Raw genomic sequence first — 16,009 nt, forward strand, 5'->3', positions numbered from 1 at the left:
CACAGAGATTTAGAGAAAGAATCAGTCTTTGTTCGCCAGCACGTGGTCCAGCATGGACAACACAGGGCACAGTGACAAAGTGTTTTTTAAGTCAAGCGAGGGCCTGTACATCATGTCAGAAATGTCACTGTTGCAGCAGAACATCTGCTTCAAAAATGACTTCTGCTGTTGTCACACCAAGAGACAGGAGCTGAGGGCATGTGGAAGGATTTGGGAGCCCTCTATCTGCATGTCAGAAGAGCTAGGCAGCCCTCAAATGAGACATGCAGTATGATCTTGAACAACCGCTTTCCCTGTTATTTCAGTTTACTTAGAAGTGAGAATCCTTTCTCTTTAATTCAAATACAAAATGTTTAAATCGTTTAGTGTGCTTGTTTGAATAACGTGGTATAAATCCTTGCAAGTTTTGCAGTTTCACAGCCAAATTCTGTTCTTTCTTACTTGTCACACACAGAATGAAACTGCGGCTCATGGCTGTCTCTTCAGATGTGGAAATATAATTCTGCATCCATTCAAATGCGTGATAATTATACCACGGCATTCAGCAGGATCCAAACCAAGCAACAGGCTGAGGGCACAGACCCCTCACAGAGTGCGGTGTCCATGGGCTCTGTGGGTTATATTCAGGCTTTGCTCTCTTTGCTGGACAATTCAGTCAAGAAGTATTCTAGTAACATAGCAAGGAATAGGCAACAAAAGTACATGAACCAGGTGTATAATCACTCGGATATGCCAGCACCCTGGTTTTATAGTGTATTCCAAAGCATCCTCAAAGCTATCAGAGTACTCTTTCCCCCTTTCTATGAGGAAATTACTTGTTGAGATAATTATTTTTATTGTTGCAGTGAGCTTTTACTGCTAGGAAATTTTATTTTGGTGAAACATTCCTGTCATCAAGTGTTGTGTGGTAGCAATTCTACCCAGAGATACTACACAACTGACCACAGCCAGTGGTAAAGAAAACTGTATTTCAGTACATTTAGTGATGTTTTGAGATAATGTCTTGGGGAGTACAGTGTTAATGAGGTGATCCCATAGTCTTTACAAATATAAACTCTGGAGTTCATCTATTTCTGGGAAGGCAGTTGCTCTGGAATATCATCAGGCCATAAAACTACCATTCTTCATATTTTCAAGCTTCCCAAGCTGGGTACTTCACCTGCTGGACTTCGTGCATATCCACATCAAGTTTCTAGTGCTTTGTGTTTTAAGTCATTTAACAAGATAAATTTAACTTTGGTTTATAGAAAAAATATTCCTAGACCTGTTTAGATTTGTGATTTTAGGCTATCGAACACCAGGACAAAGAGGAAGATATTTTCCACAGAAGAATCTTGACATTTCTTTCCATACTATATGTTCTAGAGCCTTCACAGCTGAATAGCTTCCAAAGGAATAAGAAAGAGCTTGAATTACCAAATTTAAACTCACAAGACATTTGTATTCCACACTCTGTATAGAAATGTGGTTTTGTTTTTTGCAATATGTTATGTGTTTAGTAAATGAATAATAATCCCCTACTAAGGATATAAAAGCCTTACTTTAAAAGTCATTTTGTGTGGTGATAATATTCTCTTGAAACATAGTGGAAAATTCTACTGAGTGACAGAAATAATGGTAAATTGTATTCATTGCATAATCATTAATTCTGGTTTACTTTCAAAAGGAGTCAGTCAGTGCCAAGCCCATCTGACTGCAGCATGAATCTTAGACTGTCCGTTAAATGCTACTAAAGAGGAGTAGAATTCTTTGGTTTGATATCAAATATTTAATGTCTGCCACCCTCTTGAACTTCATTAGACGTAGAGGTTAAATACCTAACTGACAATCACATGTTTGTATTCAGAAGTCATGGCAGCAATAAAAAAAGTTGTTTAAAAATGTTCAAAGCCTCAGTCATTCCAGTTTGAAGGCAGAAAAAAAAGTCATGCAGCCAGATTGGGCACTGCAGCCCTCCTGGGATACCTGTGCTGCTGATTTGGTGAGAGTCTGGGACCTCAGGGATCTCAGGAAGATCATTGTAGATCCTGGTGCCCCCTGCCACGCTCCAAATCACGGGCATCCCTTTGTATGCTCAGGTCTTTTGTGAAATGTGTGGTGAGGATCCCACCTTGTGACTGTGGTGTACACGTGCCTTAGTAATACTCAGTTTGTATTACGGACAGATATCCACTGTACCAGTTTTCTGACTTTGAATTTGGCTTCCATTCAGATACAGAGAGAGCTTGCATGATTTTCAACCTAAGAGTTATAAACCTCTTGTAATTCTTAACATGAAATCCACTCTTCCAATCTTTTCAAAAATATACGATGACTAAATGCACATTGTTTTTACATATTTTACAGTATGTTAAAAGGTAAATGTCCCTTTCCACTACAAGTCAGATATTTTTGTCCCTACAGGATGATCAAATAACCTGTCACATCTATGCTCACAATAATTTATTCTGTAAAGGGGCAAATCTATCTGGAAAAAAAAAAAAAAAAGATTAACGTGAGCTGCTTGCCCATCTCACAGCACTGACCTTTGCAGCAAAGATAAATCTTGGGGTGACTTGAAGACTCCACCTTCAGAGTTTGAAAACATATAGTATATTATCAGGAAAGTATTTTTGGTACTTTTCTTGTCGGGCATGCTGGGAAAGTCAATTAGTCTTGCTGCTTGATTAGTGGAGCACCAGGTCATGTATTTAATTCATGTGAATCTTAACGAAGGTGTGTCTCCAGCAGTGCCACTGAAAAGCTTAATCTGCGTTGAAGCTAAATGCAGTAGAAATATCACCCTGAGAGCCAAAATGTGCCAAAACAAGGGCTGGAGGATATACGAGCCAAGACCAGACTTGCATCCTCAGAGGTCTTGGACCCACATCTCCGACAGGCTGGAGAGGTCCCTGCAGCTCCCATGGTGTCCGCATGGTGGGACGTGGAGCCTCCTCCCCTCATGCCTTTTGGCCACAGCCACAGTGATGCCTGGGGATGGGGCTTCCTTGACTGTCCCCTGGCTGCCCTGCTCCTGGCCAAGGAGGTGGGATGGGCTCTGAACTTCCAGAGAGGCCTCATGGGCCGTGGTCCCTAGCGAGCCCCCACTCCATGTGGCAACCCGACACCTAAACTCAGTTCAACCTTGCACATCTCCCTTCTGCAGTTCTTTCTTGCCTTAAAAAAAAAAAAAAAAAAAGTTGTAGAATGGAGTTATGATTCATGACTAGATATTAATAAATTCATATGGGTAAATATTTGGTTCTCTTCATCTCTGTGGAGAACAATTAGATGATGAACAGATTGTGACTAAGTACAATTAATAGTGCCAGAGTGTACCTTCACAGGGGAATAAATACAACAATTAGTGTCTTATTTTATCGGTTGTGTAGGATTGTTTCTAGCTATAATGGCATTCACAGAGCACGCTAAGATTGCATACAAAACATCAGCTCCTCTCAAATCCCAGGTCTGTGTAACTTGGGAATAATTCTCCTGCCTCGAGACCGAAACTTTTTCCGGACTGGTGTAAGCTCAGAAGTGATCTTTGCTTTTTAGAAAGCTGGAGAATAGTTGATTGAGGAAATTTTCAAGAGCTCCAACCCAGAAACCGGTGACTATGTGCTCAAGTGACTGGGCTGTGCTGGGAGTCAAGGGGTGCTTGAGAGAGCATGGCACCCTGCTGACACAGCTACGGGGCTCTCACACCCGTGCTGGCCGTACCTTTCCCTGCCGTGCCCCAGGGTGGAGATCAGCTTGCCCCGGACTCTGTCTGAGCAGGTTCTGGGAGCTGGGGAGAATGGGATAGGATGTGGGGAAGCAAAAGTACTCCCTTAGCTGCTGCTGCTGTGCAGCCACCTCACACGTTCCCTCAGCGAGGTGCGGATCTCCAGCCACCCAGGTAGGAAATGCCAACGTGACCGTAGTTTGGCTGTGCGTTATGTCTAATTTTAAATTACAAGGTCACGCTTGATATGGAATAACATCCGTCAGCTGAAGCTTCTCAACTCCAGGTGAACCTGATCGGATCTTTTAGGGGACGGGAAGAGAGCTGAGCTTGCCATGTACAATATCCAACCAAATCCCATGGGAAAAGTTATCTGAGTTCTCAGAACAGGCAAACAAGCTCTCAGGAATGGCTGTATCGTTTTCGTTACAATTTATCCCCTCCTCCTGCCTGTAAAAGCCTTGCAACATTTTAGGTGAGGTAGTCTGGGATAGGCTAAGTTGCCGATGGCTGAAACCAGACTGTTATAACGGAGGTCACTGGAGAACCTCAAAGGCAGGTTTCCACCAGCCACATCACTGGAGGGAAAATTTGGTCAGTAATTGGTCATACACTGGTCAGAAATCCCATATTATTATAGCTCTTTAAGTTGGTAAACTTCCTTTTATTTTTGGAAATCGAAGCTCTCTTGGCTCTCCTTTACAGAGATAGAAAACATGATCATTTCCATGCTCTCCATGGCTCCCTGACAATGTCAGCATCACATGTTGTTGCATTACTCAGTCTCAAACGGATCCGTACTTTAATTGCTCTTGTACTTGCCTGTGCATTGTTATAGCACTCAAGAACTACTTCAAAGGTGCTTTTGTTTTTCTAAAACATATCTTATTGTTAAAAGAGGGCTGCAGCGTTCTATGCAAATGCTGCCGTTAAGCTTTTGCTTTTAGCTGGATTGTTTGGCACAAAGTTAGGCAGTACTTCGTTCACTTGACTAGTGTTCACATGTAGATAAATCCGGAGTTTAAGGGCACAGGAGGTGCTTTCATCTATAGACCATTGTAAGAAACAGATCCTCAGCTGCAAGGGCAGTGTCCCTGTCACATATCCCTACCAGCTCCAGCTGTGTTGGGGTGGTGTTGTGAGGAAGGAATATGCTATTGGCAGATGAATGCAATTGATGTTCCTCTCTCCATACCCACTTAGCATGTTAACATCTGGAGTGAGGAAAGGGCTCTGAAGCCCATGCTCTCCCTGCTCTTGCCCTGAAACTAGCAGAGATGTGGGGCAAAACCCAGGCAGAAGCATGTGGGACCAGCCTCCATCTGCCCCCCTCTCAGTCATGGTGGTGATTCACTTCTTAGACACTGAACGTTGAAGGGGCACAGCAGCAGAAAAGTATCAGGTGTGATGTGAGGCAATAACAGAACACACAATTTAAACAAAAAAAGAAAGCTCCAGGACTACCACCAGAAGCAGACAGAATATACGTATATATACTTATGCATATTTTCTACATACAGTCATGATTCGTTCTGCAAGATTCTTAATGACTTAAGATAGTTCTGGACTCCACAAAAAAACCCCTTGCATTGTATAAAAGTGTATTGTACCAAAGGTGATATTCAAGACTGAAAGCTGTTGTTCAACCAGAAAGGACCTTTTGTAATTTAAATTAGTGTGAATATGATTGAAAAAGCATATATTTTAAAAAGGCTGGGCTTAGATTCTTTTCTTAAAGGCGCACAAAACTTCAGCTGATTTAGCTTAAGAAATGCAGATTTTTTTTCTAAGACTAATTTTTGTGGAGGCAATCTTCTACAGCCATCTTCCTTTCACCAAATGAGCTTTTATAAATATTCAAAATGGTTATTTTCGGACGTATTCTTGAAGTCATTACACATTTTCGTTTTCTTATGAAGACTTACAGAAGTTTCAAAGCAGTACATTTTCTGAGCTTAAATTGATAGAAGGTATTGCATTTCAGGCGAAATCTTAATAAATGTTAAAGTTCTTTTATTTTCTACAATAAAAGCATTTTCTTCTGCTTTCCTGAGGCTGTATGCATATTATCAACGGTCTAGTCTTAAACTTTTTTTGTCTATATCAACTTGGAAAAGAACTTTACATTCTGCTTGAGCTCTCATTTACCAGACGAATTTTTATCTCCTTCAATTGCCTTTCCTCTCATTGATTCTAGTGTATTGATTTGATTTATGATGTCAATAATGAGTACATAGACTAAGACCAGACTTAATCTTTGCAGAAAACTCAAACCAATCCAGAAACATATAACGTCTTTCATCTCTTCTGTTGCTGGCTACCTAAAAATAAAACACAGGTAATCCTTTGGATCATAGTAAGCAAAGTAAGTCATCAATAGGCTTCAAGCAGATCCTTTATCAAACTTCACCCACAAAATGGAACAAGCTCCCCACAACATTAATTTTTTCTGGTCTCCTCAAAGATCACTGTGGTGATCTCAGGTGTACGTTGCGTTCAGAAATTTCTATTGGCTCAGGTAGGGCTAATTAATTCTCATACAGACATAACTATGAAAATAAAAATATAGATGAATTCCAGATTGTTTCTTGAGCCCTTGTTTATTACTGTAACCCTACACCGAACTCCCTGAATGTTTTTCCCAGTTATTATAGCAATTCCCATCACCACCTGGTGAACAAGTCTTTCTCTTGCCAGAAGTGATTTTGTGCTGTTGACCCAATATAGCTATGCATGAAATCTTGAATTGCAGAGGTATTCTGCCTTCCCAGGGATTCTAGAAGTAAACACTATAAAACCATTAGCTTCTGCTGAACTGCTCTCCTTTATTGTCAAGCAGCCTTGGGCAGCCAAGATTCATTATGCTCCCCCAGGAACCACTATTATACCAGCATAAATTCATTTGACTTCAGTGAAGTTCCACTTCACTTACACAGCACAGAGAGATCAGACTGGACCAATTGTCTTTAGCAATGCTTTTCTTTGTTGCTGGATAGATAGCATATCCAAGGTTTAATTTAATAAAATCGGAGTATCTAGCATAAACTAGATGGACCAAGGTTTGTTGACAAAATAGATAGGTTATTTTCAAGGACACTGATTCATGGTCTTCCAATGAAAAATAGCATTTAACGGATTTATTGTTGAATAAGCAGCAGAGAAGCTGGAGAATGTCAATTTACCCAATGTTATTTTTATAATTTTAAAAGCCTTTTGCTGGGGATCAGAATACTGTAGAGCAAAAAGAAAACCTTTTGTTTTTTGTTTTTCAGAATCATAAGAGCGTGTAGGCTGGAAGGGAGGCCTTCCTCGCCAAATACCTGCTGTAAACAAGGTCAAGGTTGCTGAGGCTGTGTCCAGTCTGTCTTTGGATGTCTTCAGGTATGGAGTTTCCACAAGTTCTGGGCAACCTGTTGTTGTTCTTGACCACTCTTGTGGTGAAATCCTTTTTCTTGTATGCAACAGGCCTTTGCTTTTCGTCATCCTGTGACTGTTTCTTCCTTTCCTTTGACTGTGTATCTCTGAGAGCAGTGTGACTTCATGTTCTCTATGATTTCCCATTAGGCAGCTGAAGAGAGCAATAAGATCTCTCTTTAGCCCTCCCTTTCAAGGCAGAGCAAACCCAAGTCTCTCAGTGTCTCGTTATCCATTATGTGCCTCAGGCCCCTAATCGTCTGGTGGCCATCCACAGGAATTTCTCCAGTATGCCAATGTCTTCTACTGGGTAGCACCCAACTTCATACTTGTTTCATAACATTTTCTCTCGTTTTCCTTTTCCTTTCCCCACAAAGCACACATTTTCAAAAAATATGAATTCAGAAGAAAGTGCTGGATTTCTAAAGCTCTTCCATCTGCTAGCTACAGGCAGACAGTCCTTTGCTGAAAGTGAGATGATGTTTCTGAAACATTAGGAGCTCTGAACCTAGATACTCTTTGTGTATCTAAATTCATCAAAGATGAAAGATGGTGCTGGTGGGTGAAGCTAACTATTTCTGAAAGATCTAGATGGACATGTATTTCCCATATCCACTGAAGACCTCAGAAAGGGAGATGAAGGCTGTCAAGACAATCTTCCAAAGATAATGACAGCTGAGAAGAAAGAAATCTTTGAATTGCCTATAAAAAGGAAGATTGCAGTTCAAGTGGCTGTTTTGCCTGAGGTTACTACTTTCGTGAAGCCAGAGCGCCCAAACTGCTGGGACTTCTTGTCAAGGGCATTTTTTTCAGGGAACAGCAGAGGGAGATCCAAGCTGAGAGGAAAATGTTTCCATTTCAATGGTATCTTCACAGTTTTGTTTTGATGTTGTTTCTTCAACGAACAAACAAACAAACAAAAGTAAAACTCAGATTGAAATGTCTTGTGGAAGAAAATTCTGAAAAAAAAAATATTTAGATCAGCTGGAAAATTTTCTCAGAAAAACTCAATTAGTTTCCATTACTTGCTTTAACTATGTTCCTGGTTTGCGTAGATTAAAATGAAATGGTACCACTTCAACAGCAGTACCAATTTTGGTTGAAAGATAAGACAGGAGAGCTAACTGAAGTACTCTTCCCATTTGTTACAAGAGCAGAATCAGGAGAAATAGCAGCTCTTCTTCCTCCTTGTGAGATGCAGGCAGGATGTCCCCAGTCCATGAGGTTGAAGGGCACTTTTTTCTCCTGATGCTCAGTGGTGCATCATCTCTCCAATGTGCTTGGCCAGGCTCGCAGGGGCTGGGACTTGGCTTACTCATGGGGTTCTTCTTTTAGGGATCCTCTTAGGACTCTCTTTAGGCATTACACAGCTCTCTGCTGCTGTCTGAACCTGCACAGTTACTTGGGCGGTGGCAATGCAAGCTGGGGGAGCCTAGAGGAGAGGCTGGGCTGCTGTGGGGCACCCAGCTAAAACTCACAGCACATGGCTTTGGCTGATGAGCCTGACTGTCAGCAGGCACACCTATGACAACGAGGTTTAGGAAGGTAAAATGAGGTCTTCCCACAGCAAAGGGCTTCAAGAGCCAGGTGCTGCATGGAGGGTATTCTTCTCCCTGCCTGCTATTAACATTTATGCTGCTTTTCAAATCTAATATTGATTAGACCTTCACAGGTAAACAAACAAATGAGATGGTATCTTTACAGTAAAAGCTTGACGGTCTTGAGAAAAGCAGGACATGAGCATTTGTCTGCTGTTTTACTCTGTTTGAATAGAATCTCTGAGCGCTGGCAACATTATCTGAACATAATATTCAAGCAATTTTAGCAGTCATGATATTCTAGCAGTTCTATCTATCCAGAAGACAGGCACTTTGAAGGACTCAATTTGGTGTGTTGGCAAAGCCGCAACTGTACAGAACAAGAAGCATGTAGATATGGAATATTACATTAAAATACCTCTTTCCTCTGTTCTGTTAATTTCAGCCCTTGCATATCAAAGTTGTGTAAGTGAGAAAAGCTCAGGGCCCTGGATGAACAGAAATTATTTCTGCCATAAATAACATGCACCCATCAGGGAACTAATGCATTTGCACAGGTATTTTTCATCTCTCACTGTTTTGTCTTTTCTTTCTAGCGAACTGCGAAATCCTACCTGCACCACTTGGCATCACTGGGCTTCTGCCACGAGAAACAAAAGAAAGACAAGCCAGTGCAAAATGAGGGCTGCAATATTCACATCAGGAAATAAGTAAATAATACGTTCTGCTTTCCTCAGTATCAGTTCAGCCACAGCAGGTGTGTTTAAGTCCCTTGGTCCTGATTCCTCCTCCTTTATCTCCTTCTTATGCAGGCGGCTCTATTGATTTTGTGAACTGAAATCTTGGACTCCATCAGCACAAACCTACAGTAGTGGGAGGGCAAGATGCTAACCAAGGGAGAGGGCAAAACACCTGCCCCGAGGGAGTGCTACATTTCGTGTAAATGTGATCAAAAGCAAACTCCTCCTTTAAAACATTTAACAATTATTAAATATCTTTTAATTACTTCCGAGAGGGCTTTAAAGGGCTTTTGTGAAACAAAAACTGACAGAGAAATGTCAGTTTTTAGAAGCACTTAGTACTCTTGGAAACCCACGCACTGCATAAATGCTTTCAACACATATACATATATATATTAATAGAGCTTTGAAAATTAACATCTTTCTCACTCTGGGATTCTCTCTATAACAGTTTTCAGAATTTTGCCTACAAGACACTCAGATGTCATGGAGACAGTGCTGCGAAAAGACTTGGGCAGACAGACGAGTTGACATTTTTGCTCCAATGTGCATCTGTGGCTCCAGTTCTTGCCCAAGGATCCTCTTTGGGACAAAGCAGGTCCCGTGCCCAGTGGAGCACAACGTCAGGAGGGATGCGGTCCATAAGATGGAAAGCAAGGCTGGCTTTCCCACAAAGCGCAGTCTACACCACCACGAGCGGTATGCGGCAGAGCTGAAGGCAGCAGAGTTTGCAGAAAAAGTGTTGTGCTCAGGTAACTAAAAGTTATGTCTTGATGTGTCCATATGAGTTTGGCTTTAAGTTACATCGGCATCCTTAGCTGGCATTCTCTAATTTCTGTGTGCTTTGTTGTGCAACTGGAGCCATAGAGTTCTGTTGGGTTCGATTTTGTGGAATTGACCTCAGTACTTGATCCAAAGCCTCTCCTAGGGATGTTTCAGAAAGCAGAGCAGAAAGCCTGGCCCACAGCACCTTGAAAAGGCAGCTCTATCAGCTCCTCCTACATGAGAATTAACTAGAAAATACAGCTAAGTAGCCATGCATGTTTAGGTTTTGAAAGAAAATGAAAATGAATCACAGATAATCCTTCCCAGCAGAGCAGTGTGATTCTTTGATTTGTTTTGCTTGAGCTTCTGATTGACCAAAAGTGGAAATTCAGATAGGTTAAATTGCAAATTCGGCTAGTATTTCTCATGTTGTTTCCTCCAGAAAGAAAGAGCTGAAAAAATATGTAGGAGAAGGCAGGAAAAGACAAAGCATTTTATACTTTTTTTTAATGAAGTTATTTACTTTTTGCTTAAGGAAGCAACCATTGGAAAAGAAAAATCTTTTCTGGCCGGTGTCCCAGATGAGATTCTTGCAAGTGGCATTCTCCTTCTGCAAGCTTGCTGATGTTGTAGACTTACCTCTTTGAAGAACACAAAAATACATCTTTCATAAAAGAAGGCACCATCTCTATGCTGTTAACATATTTTGCCATGGGCTGCATAATGTTCCCCTATAGTTAACACTAAAAATAGATCCATTTTACTTAGGTCAAAAACGCATTTCTTTTTACTGTACAGGGTAATACTTTCACCTCAGCCCTGAAAGCCTTTTACGGGGAGTCCTCTGTGGTGGTGCACAAATTCTTCAGCATCTTTTGGAACAGATTTAAATTGTACCCTATGATAAAATACTCATTTTTCCAGGTCATTTGTGTCAGATATGCTGGTACTCACAAAGGGACATAAAGTAATGTTGGAAATGAGAACAGTGTTTTGGAAAAATATTTTATTCACAAGTCAGTAAGATTTTCTGTTGCAGAACTATTTAAGTTTTAAAAGTATTCCTGAGTTAATACCAAATTGTACATTATAATATGAGCAGCAGCACTATACAAATCAGAGCATTTATTTAATAATTTTCAAATAAGTCAGTTTGATTTTTTTGTTCCCAAATTATCTAAATATATTCTAAAAATTCCACCTCAAAATTGAAAAATAAACAAAACCAAAAAACCATCCAATTTGAGGTTGAACAAACTGTTTCTTCTACCTGGACAAGCATTGTAAAAACAGGGAGGAGGCTGCCTTTTACAAGACATAAAAATAAATTATTCATACCTCTTAAATACGAGGTATCAATTATTTAGTATCGCTCTGATGTTTCACTTTCACATTAGGCAGACAGCAAAAACACAGAAAAAAAGACTGCAGTTCTGTGAAGGATAGTACAGGTGCATTACATTTGATATGATACTAAATGATATTTATCTAATAAAGTGGCATGCTACAGATCTGTAAAGAAGAGTACAGTTAATTGAAAGTGCTGTGGGAGAAAACAGGAGAGTTCTGCCGTGTAATTGCAGAGAAGGAGCACTTTAGACTTCGTGAAGCTGGACGCTGCTCTCACTGATATTCCTGCTCAGTTCAAAGCAATTCTTTCAAAAAGTGCCATTGATTTTTCGAAGATGCCAGCAGGCTGATTCCTGACTGCCTTCACTCTGCTCTCCCATAAAATGCAAGTCACAGCTCTGAGGAGGAGAGGAGAAGGCATCCAAAACAGTGGAACTCAATGTGCTAGAGGGACTTTTGCTCTAAGGACAATTCCCCAAAGGCTTCAGAAGAGAGGGATTTTTTTTTTTTTAAATCTCAAAAAACGAAAGCTTAAATTTTTATTCTCATTTCTATAGTGAGTCAAAAGAAAGAGAAATTTTAAGTAACAATCTGTTGAGATTTGCTCTCCTCTGACTTACAGATTGGAGAAAACAACCTGTATCCTTCTCAGAGCTCAGTTCCCAGTGGAAATATATACCAATAGAAGAGGAACTCCTTGTTGGATTCCCTGCCAATCTCTGTCTTTAATCTATAGATATTTTATTATCTCTCTAGCTTATCTTTCCACAGTTGCATTCAATTCTCCACAAGTACTTTCATGCCAGGAAGCTAGGCATACACAGAACAGAAATGCCTTGTTACATATTTTATGAGGGTCCTTAACCACATGCGTGGAAAATGTTTATTTTATAAGTGCAGAATTGTCCCCTGGGGATGTTTTGCTTCACAAATGAGCCTAATGAGCATTAGAAGAGCAGTTTTGTTCTGGAAAGTGGTAGGTTTTTTTTCTTCCTTAATTTTTTAATTACAGCCCCCAACCTGAAGGACTAGCACGAAACTATGAACAGATCGGGGTTACAAGCAACATGCCTTTTTCATCAGTGCCACCGAGGGGGACACACCTGTGTCTATGCCCCACACCGCACGGGGACGGTGAAGGGCGAACTCTGGCTCTGCTGGGTGTCAGCCCAGACCCTGCTGCTGCCCCCGGCAGCCCCTGTCCCCTCTGCTCATTGCCAGGGACCTGCTCAGCCTCTCCCCACTTTGAACCCCATGTAATACCCACACTGGAATGCCCCATGGAAATGGGTGGACGTTGCCTCCCTGGGGAAGGGAGAATGATGCAACTCATGGTGTTCTTATCAGACAAGATTTGTGGTTGGTTGTTAACACAGATTTGCAGAGGTAGAAAAAGAATAAAACAGCAAAATGTGTTCTTCCAGTTACACTTAATAAGGGAACCTCATCTCACCCAGCTGGTGGGCTGTGCCCATTTCCACGGGTGGTGAACCATCCTACCCTAGCCTGGGATGGAAGGGAACTTTCTTTTCCCTCCCTATCTATTTGCCTTCCTTTTGTTCCCTCTGACTGAACATAGGAACAGTATTTTATTTTACCATAGCTGATTGTATAATTTTCTTTCATCATCCTCCTCCTTAAGGTTCCTTGATTAATATGCCTTGTAGTATACTATAAGTAGATTTTTCCTGGTGATACAGAAAACTGAACAACACCCAAAGAACAATTGACTTTTTATCCTCAGATGTGATGGTAACTTAAGCCCACGGGTACCATCAGGGCAACCCTCTCTCCGCATCATCCCCAAACCACCTCGTGGGTACCAGAGCTGGCAGGTTGGCTCCTTTGGCCAGGTACCACTATCCTTTTCAAACAGAAACAGAGACGGCAGAGCAAATGTCATGCTGCTTTTCACCACCATTCTGAAAAACCCCAGCTTTCGCTTGCTAGTTCCAGTCATGCCATGAGTGTGTCAGCAATGGCGACGTCATATATATTTATACATATATGGTATTCTATTATCTGAGTATATCTACCTGTATTTGGGTATATCTGTTTTCATAATTGATCCTTATTTTAAGTCGCATGGATTGTCAGGCAATTGTGCTAATCTCTTTACCTATCTACGGTTTTTAACAAAAATGGGTATTTTTAAACACCTACAAAAATAGCTGATATTATCAGTCAAGGCAAAAATGAAGCAAGAAGAGTTTTTTTTGAAACTGTTCTTAGCTTTCATGTTAAATTTATTGTACTAGAACTGTACCAAGTGAACCTAATATATAAAAATCTGAGGCCCAAAAAACTCTGGTCATATAAATATGTAAATATCTATGTGTATCTGTATTTTGAACACATATACACAGGGCTAGGATCATCTGCAACTGTAGCTGATGTTGTCTTTGTGTCATTTTTTTATGCTGGTGATGGGGAGCTGCTGAGACACAAGCGAAGTGAGTGTGCTCAGATGGGGTCCGGAGGCCTGGCTTTCAAAAAGATTTAAGCTCTTCTGTCAGTAAAAGCACAGTAACAGTAAGAGCCAATGCCAGAAAGCAAGTGTGCCGGCCCTGCAAAGTCATTATCGAGGAAACACCAGAATCCTGCAGTATAAATCCATAAAAAGGCATTTGGAAATGGAAAGCTGGATCCAAATATAATTGCAATTTTTCTGGTGCCTTGAGAGTCCTTTATACTGTGTGTTTCTGAAAACAGTCCATTTTACCCTAGTAGGAGAGCGTGTTACCCTGTGCTGACTTCGCCAAGTGCTGTTTGCAGAATAGATGCCTTTTTGTTTGGCACTCACTGAGTATACAGAACGTGGAGAATAGCTTAAATTGTACCAGCTGTTAGCAACACCATGGTAATGTATCTGTTGCTTACCCTAGCAGAAAAATCCCCAAACCTCAGTGGTTCAAAGTGTTCCTATTTTCTTTTCTACTTCTGTCCTATTCCCTTTCATGATCAAAATATCATAAGTTAGGTGTCATAGATGAGCTTAAAAAAAAAAGTCTGATTTCTGCAACAAAAAATCTTAGTTTTGTGAGCTAAATAAACTTTACTTAAGACTCTGGAAGGTTAGTTGCTGGGTCCCTGAGTCTACATACACATCCCCTTTCCAAAAAGGCAGTTTATGCTGTGTCCATACCATTTTTGTAGTATTTTTCCTCTTAACTAATATCAAATGAGAAAGTACATGCTTTCCCTGAGAAAAAAGGAAGCTAGCTTCCACAACATGCTGCTTTATTTGCTCAGAGATGGTTGATTGTAACAGCTCAATAATTTTTCACAGTGCTGTTCTCTGTCTTGTAGGCACTGCTGGGCCCCAATACACAGGAAGAAGGCAACTCTCAAATATCAGAGACATTTTATTTGAAATAATATGGGCTATTATACATCAAGAAAGAAGAGCAGAGAGGTTTTTTTAAAGAACATTTGTTCCCTCATCTCAGCGGTAATTTTTGCCTTTTTTTTTTTTTCTTACAGGTGAAAATCCTCATAAAAAGGATCAGATATTAACAGTTCTATGTCTTAAGTGCCTGTTATCTTGCTTATACTTAAGTGATGGCAGGAACTTTCACTGTTTCTGAGACCTCCCCTGCTGTGAAGCAGTTAATTTTGACATTGTCAAAGAGGTGACAACCCCTTTGAACAATGAAAGACGTTTGATTCAGTGAAGCGATGGCATTACTTCGCTACATAGCACCAAAGTGTGAATCTCAGGGTGAGACACATTTAATGCAGCAGGAGGTCTTGATGGGATATTGGTTGGAAAAACTGTTTACATTGTCTAGAGAAGAAAGGGTTTTGGGAAAGAAAAAGTGAGGAACATTAGACAGCCAGGATTGCTTGCTACCTTCTGACCCCCTTGGCCCTCTTGCTTCTGAGACCTCAAGGAACAGAGTTAGTGAAGTATCTTAAATACTTCTGTAGATTTCTTCTTACAGTGATAAAATCAGTCATATTACAAACCTGGCTTCCTCAGCATTTCATTTAATTTCATTTTTATCTTGTCTCCGTCATCTTATGACTTAACAGTGTGGCAAATGCACACTCAGTCTGTAACTCTGTTAATTATAGTGTGTTTTGAGAGGACTTATTACGAAAATGCATTTTGAAGTCTAAAAGATTGAAACAGACTTGGATTCTCCCAGTTAGTGAGATCAGTAGTTTTCTACTTGGTTATTTAAAATGGTTTTGTTTTTCAGAGGTAGCATGGACAGCACATTTGGTGGCTGAAAGCTCTGGGCCTTTTCCAGTAAAAAGTAGCTGTGGTCTAGAGGAGGGGTTTGCAAGCAGCTCACCTCTGCCATGTGCTACGATGTTCCCAAAGGCATCTTGCAGGCAAAACCTAAGGAGCACTGTAGATATGGCAGCTCCACAATTACAAGGGGTACATGCCTAACAGATATGTCACTCCTCGCTCTTCCAGAGTTGCCTGCGCTTCATACAAATTCAGTATTCACTCAGTTGTGTTTCACTGAAAAATGTTTATATGA

The sequence above is a fragment of the Caloenas nicobarica genome, chromosome 2 (assembly GCF_036013445.1).
Source record: "Caloenas nicobarica isolate bCalNic1 chromosome 2, bCalNic1.hap1, whole genome shotgun sequence".
In the NCBI taxonomy this organism is placed as follows: Eukaryota; Metazoa; Chordata; class Aves; order Columbiformes; family Columbidae; genus Caloenas; species Caloenas nicobarica.